This window comes from Littorina saxatilis, unplaced genomic scaffold, assembly GCF_037325665.1.
Source record: "Littorina saxatilis isolate snail1 unplaced genomic scaffold, US_GU_Lsax_2.0 scaffold_427, whole genome shotgun sequence".
Taxonomy (NCBI): domain Eukaryota; kingdom Metazoa; phylum Mollusca; class Gastropoda; order Littorinimorpha; family Littorinidae; genus Littorina; species Littorina saxatilis.
In genome coordinates this window covers 72,501-79,512 of record NW_027128131.1, presented here as the reverse complement: position 1 = coordinate 79,512, position 7,012 = coordinate 72,501, and the positions used below count along the sequence as shown (strand labels likewise).

Here is a 7,012-nt window from a genome sequence, read left to right as displayed (position 1 = left end):
AATACATTTTCAATGTTAAAACTTGGCAAATGTACCGAGTCTGGATTCAATAGCAAGTGTACGGTGGTAAGATCTACAAACATCAAGAGAGTATTGACAATGACAACTGTCACATCACAAGGAAGTAAGAGTGGAGTGGACGTGGATACCATAAGGGTGGGGAGGGTGACAAGCAATGTGACTTAACAAGCCATGTGATGTTGGCATGAGGCTGAGACAAAAAATCAGTACATTTTGAGAAGAAAAGATCCATGTTAACGAAGTCAAAATTGAACATGCGGAAACAAATAAAAGGGATTCCAAAAACAGGGATACGATGAGAACTTATGCCGCTTTGCATATTTGCCGGGAATAGTTGATATGATCAAACGACTAACTCACAAACACCCACACATATATAGCCACACAGACACAGACACAGACATACACACACAGACAGAGACACACACACACCGACACACACAGACACGCACACACATACACACACCCACACACACACACAAACATACACACACGCATGTACGCACGCACGTACGCACGTCCACACGCACGCACACGAAGAGGTACACACGCACACACACACACTCACACGCGTGCGCTCGTGATCTGCTTCGATCGATCAATCGACCAGAATACATCTGCAGTTAAGGAAAAAAATAAACACTTAGCAAAGCGCACAGTCAAAGTTTTAAAACATTTGACGCCGTTGGAAAGTTAAGGAGTTTCTTGTCATGGCTTTCGTTGCAGAACATCCGTGGACGATGATGCATTGTGTGGTCTTATTTACTTCAACACATGTTGCCTCAGCTCCGAAACCGAGTACGTATTAATAATAATAATAAAGTGTATTTATATTGCGCCTATCCCTTACAAAAACAAAAATATTTGGCTCTAAGCGCATTACAACATGTGTAGGGACTTGGTACAATCAAGTCTGACAAATACAACAGCGCTATATACAGTCGGTCTCTTAGGTAAAAGCAGCTTCGACATTTAAACACTTTTACTAAAAGATCCTCTAACAATGCATACTGCTTTACAATATGCATTTATGTATAAACATAGTTAAAGAACATCGAGTTAATAGGAATTAAAAAAGTTTCTTATAATAAAACTATCTAGCGAACGACGAAGAAGAAGAGGAATAAAACTATCAATGTCAATGTATAACAAGTCATTCAACGTATTGTATAACCTTAACAACGCGTTGCTACCAGATAACAAATTAAGCTTGTTGCGAATAAATCCGATAATGCATAGACTGCTAAAGTTCCGAAACCAAGAATTTACAAATAAATAAAATAACAATTTCATAAAAAATGAAAGACAAAATGAGATATGTTTAAGAACTTCGAGCTATCAATCTCTATAAAGGACAAACACGATGCAAAACACAACGTTATAATGAAATGTATTTGAACTGTAATTTTTGTCTCCAACTAAATAGAGGAGGCAAAAAGACTTATTGAAAGTGAACAATTAGTTAAATAGTAATTTTGCTTCCTCCATTTCTGAATGATTTATTGGGATTTACAAAATGATCTTGTTCGGAAAAAAAACCACTTTCAAGGCCAGAATTTGTTGGCATATAAACACATATTTTTAATATATGATTATAACAAATACATATCATTCCATTCCGTAACACTGTCATCTACAAATCACAGTGCTTACCGCTTGGATATGTGAATTCGACCTTTGCATTAAAATATACCTGTTTTGTGCAATTTTCATTTAGATCAGGATCATTCGGAGAATCCGGAGATTCCAAAGAAAAACGAAGGCTTGAAAGATTCAACAATCGCGGCTATTGGTGCCGTGTCTACTTCAGTCGTCTTCAACGTCATCATCGTATTAATTGTCTTCTGCCTGATAAGAAAACGACGACGTAAGTCGGTTCCTTTTTACATTTAGTCAAGTGTTGACTAAATGTTTTAACATTCAGGGGGAATCGAGACGAGGGTGTGGTGTATACATGTGTGTGTGTGTGTGTGTTTGTGTGTGTGTGTGTGTGTGTGTGTGTGTGTGTGTGTGTGTGTGTGTGTGTGTGTGTGTGTGTGTGTGTGTGTGTGTCTGTGCGTGTGTGTACAGCGATTCAGAGAAAACTACTAGATCAATCTTCATGACAGTTTACATGAGAGTTCAATGGTATATTATCTCCAGATAGCTTGTTTGTTTTGTTTTGATTAATGTCTTTGATGACGTCATATCGGGCTTTTTGTGAAAGTTGAGGCGGCACTGTCACGCGCTAATTTTTCAACCAAATTGGTTGACATTATGGTCAAGTAATCTTCGACGAAGCCGGGACTTTGGTATTGTATTTCAGTTTGGAGGCTTAGAAATTAATTAATGGGTTTGCTCATTAAAGTTGTCATTAAAATCAAATTCTTGCGAGCAGAGTTAGAATTGATGGCATCGTATTCTTCATCAAATGCTGAATTTAAAAATGTATACATATGTTATGTTTCCTCTTAAAATGTGATCACAATTGACAAAAATAGATTAATAGTACTACAATACAAATTTATGAAATCGATCCAAAAATGATTTCATCTTATTCTTTAGCATTACCTGATTCCAAAACCATATAGATATGATATGTTGTATTCAAAACAAGCTCAGAAAGTTAACAAGAATACAGAAAAGAGCGCTGTCCTGCTTAGCGCAATACACTACCGCGCTATTCTTGCTTGTCAATTTCACTGCGTTTTGCACGTGGGAGGTGAGCGATTTCCTTCTCGCGGCGATTGACAAAGCTGTATTGTCTCGGTAAAAAAATGCAGTGCGTTCAGTTTCATTCTGTTAGTTCGACAGCTTGACTAAATGTAGTAATTTCGCCTTACGCGACTTGTTTATTCTGCTACGCTGTAATACGTGTTGATAAGTGTGCAGATATTCTTTATCAAAATGTTTACTCGGTTACAAACAGACAAAATAGACAAGACGGGTTTAACCATTGACGTTTGAGTTTCGGACGTAGCTCTGTTGTTGTTAAAGGACTGAGGAAGAGTCGTGCCCCTTAATACACTAAGGCAAAATAATGCGACTGAGTAGGTTAACAAAATAACTTTTTACGTAACAGTGAACAAAGGTTCGGGGTGCATTGTGGACCTTGTCAGCTCGATTTCACGTTGTTTTCTCAAAAATATGAACATCGGAGCTCCTTATGCTACCTATCTCTCTGATTCCCTCTCACTACATCAACCTTCCCGACCACTCCGCTCCTCAAACGACAACCTCAAACTCAACATACCTCACACAAAACTGCAGGCCAACGCTCCTTTTCCTTTCAAGCCCCCACCAACTGGAACTCACTACCTCTCCCCCTCCATCAACAACAGTTTTTAGAAGCATTTAAATTTGGCCTCAAGACTTTTCTTTTCCCTAAATAATCATCAGACTACAGTGCCCGTCCCCCCCCCTCCCCCCCCCCTCCCCGACCTCGCTCGCAAGCCTAAATCAGAATAGCCATGTACATAATTATTATTTGACATTTTCTTTGGTTTTTCATGCTTACTTTTGAGTGCCGTGTCTCTGTTCGTGTTGTTGCCTTGTCATCTTCATGTAATGTATGCGTAAGTGTAAATGAGTGTGCATGAGTTGTTAGTGCGAAATAATGTGTATGAGTGCGCCTTGAGTCGCCTCGTGGTGAGATATGTGCGCGTTATATATTCTCGTATTGTTATTATTTGTATGCATTGCCGCCACAGTCGCTTCCCTGTAGTATCAGGAAGTCTCGTGTTGTTTTGTTGTTGTTGTTGTTGTTGTAGGGTTCTGTTTTCCAACTAAACTGTTCATATATCAATCAATCAATATGAGGCTTATATCGCGCGTATTCCGTGGGTACAGTTCTAAGCGCAGGGATTTTTATTTTTATGTAAAAATTTTTTTTTTTTATGCAATTTATATCGCGCACATATTCAAGGCGCAGGGATTTATTTATGCCGTGTGAGATGGAATTGTTTTTACACAATACATCACGCATTCACATCGGCCAGCAGATCGCAGCCATTTCGGCGCATATCCTACTTTTCACGGCCTATTATTATTCCAAGTCACACGGGTATTTTGGTGGACATTGTTATCTATGCCTATACAATTTTGCCAGGAAAGACCCTTTTGTCAATCGTGGGATCTTTAACGTGCACACCCCAATGTAATGTACACGAAGGGACCTCGGTTTTTCGTCTCATCCGAAAGACTAGCACTTGAACCCACCACCTAGGTTAGGAAAGGGGGGAGAAAATTGCTAACGCCCTGACCCAGGGTCGAACTCGCAACCTCTCGCTTCGGAGCGCAAATGCGTTACCACTCGGCCACCCAGTCCATAGATTGTGTGTATAGTACATACAAAATACACGCGACAACTCATACTGAAGATACATCGGTTGGTTGTAGGTTATTGGTGTCCTTTTTTTGAACCGTTTCAATTGTGTTTCCTTTCTCAATTCACTCGGTGGTCTTCGTGATTGAACATATTTACTATCAGGTCCATTATAGTAAAATGAAGACAGTTCTCTTATCTTTTCGCACGTGTTTTTTTTAAGTCTGGCAAACATGTGTATCTACTTCAAACAACAAGTGAAATATACTTTCATGGTGGAGTCATAACGGCAGTACAAGAAACACTCCAATGTGCATATTAATGTGACCCTCCACCACGAAATAAGTCGCATGTCACATCGCGCGGTTCTGAGCTAGGCTTAATACTTGTACTACAAGTCCTGGGAGTGTCTGGTAACAGTGTGAGGGTCACTTTAGTCACAGGCGTATAACTCAAACAGTTGTTGCTCTTTTCTAAAACAGTTTTCACCACTGGATAGAGCATAACAAACTCTTTAGAAAAATGTAAACATATGAAAATCATGCAAAGGTGACGTACGACTCATTCCGTGGTGGAGGGTCACATTTTTGAGAGAACAAAAAACCCGACTTTACATCGAGCAGACTGTGTACACAATGTACACCGGTCGTTATTACTTCACTGTGACATATAACACTGTGACACTGTGACATATAACACTGTGACATACAATTGCTTGGCTCAGTTAAATAGTCACATTGGTTTGCCCCGTTATCTTAAGGAGCGCAACTCTTCCACGCGAGAGCGCACTACTTATTGGTAAACGCAAACACAAACGGAGCTGCATGTTTATTATCAGTTGTGTATCCATCCGTTCATCCGTTTTTCTTTCTTTTATTTTGCTCTTGTCCACAGGCCGGTCTATGTCCCTTCGACCTTTGCCTTCACGCTTGTCTGTGAGACGCAGGGAAATGTCCTACTGGTCGCTGCGTTCCTTTCCTCCAAAGCCTTCAAATCCGTCTTTTGCCAGCAGTCACAGCTACCTGGACCTTCTTGATGACTCTCAGCCGAGTATGCAGTTTGTTGTGTTCTGCCTGTCTGCCTGTCCCTATATGTTCGTCTCTATGTCTGTTTCTCATTTAAAGCCTCTGGCTGTCTATCTATCTGTCTGTTATCATAAACAAACCCCCTCCGCCTCCCACCCCCATCCCCCCCCCCACCCCGCTCTCATGGAACGGAATCGCGTAAATTTCAGACACGTTATTACCCCCCGCGGGTTAGGGGGAAGAATTTACGCGATGCTCCCCAGCATGTCGTAAGAGGCGACTAACGGATTCTGTTTCTCCTTTTACCCTTGTTAAGTGTTTATTGTATAGAATATAGTCAATGTTTGTAAAGATTTTAGTCAAGCAGTATGTAAGAAATGTTAAGTCCTTTGTACTGGAAACTTGCATTCTCCCAGTAAGGTCATATATTGTACTACGTTGCAAGCCCCTGGAGCAATTTTTTGATTAGTGCTTTTGTGAACAAGAAACAATTAACAAGTGGCTCTATCCCATCTCCCCCCCCCCCCCTTTTCCCCGTCGCAATATAACCTTCGTGGTTGAAAACGACGTTAAACACCAAATAAAGAAAGAACATAATTTTTAATGCGATTATGTTGTATATATCCAGCACATTTATTTGCGAAGTAAAAAACCAGAAACATTAGTAGAAGACAACTTGGATGTGATTTTGTTTTTCCTTATTATTCTCTTCTCTTCTACTTGAATTCAATAGAATTAACAAGACAATCATGCTGAATATTCACAACAACAAAAAGACGGACACAGACCCGGCCGACTAAGCTGTACATGTTTTCGTGCAGGCACCCCAAAAACACTGCAAAACAGGCAGGGAGCAGCCAGGTCACCGGACACTCCTGCAGCTCCGAGCAGCTCTTGGCAAACTAATGACCCCGATGTGGACGAAGACGGCTATCTTCGACCTGCTGCATCGTGAAGCTTGTATCTCCTCGACACCATTATGCCTCAAATCAATTGGGTGATATCGACATCGAACTCCACGAAGCTGGCTACGAGAACTTTTGGCGCTAAACTATGTGCTAAAAGAAGTCGACTTTTGGCTCAAAACAGTACGGCCATGGCGGGTTTTGTTAATAATCAAAGGAATTTGGGAGTTTTAGCCATAATTATGACAGTGTTTCTTGCTTTTAATTGAATATCTGGAGTGTAACAATGAACCCCAACTTCTGTTTTTGTTTTATTTTTTACAACAAAGGAATGACGTGGCAACTCTAATTGTATATAGTACAATGCTTACTTATGTAAAGCGCTTTTACTAACTCGTCAGACGAAAGTGACACATAACATTTGGTGTTGATATGAGAAGGGTCATCTGGTAGGTAGTTGACCAAACACGCTTTTCTTGTTTCGAATGTTCTGCGTAAGAATATATTTCACAGGCGACAGGAACCAGTCGTAGTTAAGAATGTTTGCATTATATTATGTCACAACATGCAAATGCTGACAAATTAGATAGCTTTAAGACGGAAGGCTGTGAACTATTTGAAAAATAGTATTGTTCGTTTCACAAGCAATATACAGTAAATTGCGGATTTGCGCTCAAACAACTGACCTTTTGTTGTTACCATGAGATGAACAGTTATGAGGAAGAGAAGTACCAACCTAACATTCCATGAAAATGCAA

At 40.2% G+C, this 7,012-nt stretch overlaps 1 long non-coding RNA gene across 1 annotated transcript in view; it reads left to right on the top strand.

Annotated features, from left to right (window-relative positions):
- Window positions 1-673: 673 nt before the first annotated feature.
- The window catches only part of LOC138956494 (uncharacterized), a 6,554-nt gene continuing 215 nt past the window's right edge, over window positions 674-7,012 (top strand). The window contains exons 1-4 of the long non-coding RNA XR_011452677.1: window positions 674-819; window positions 1,739-1,888; window positions 5,219-5,374; window positions 6,171-7,012. The exon at window positions 6,171-7,012 is cut by the window's right edge and continues 215 nt beyond it. This is a non-coding gene — a long non-coding RNA (uncharacterized lncRNA). The remainder of the gene's footprint in view (window positions 820-1,738; window positions 1,889-5,218; window positions 5,375-6,170) is intronic.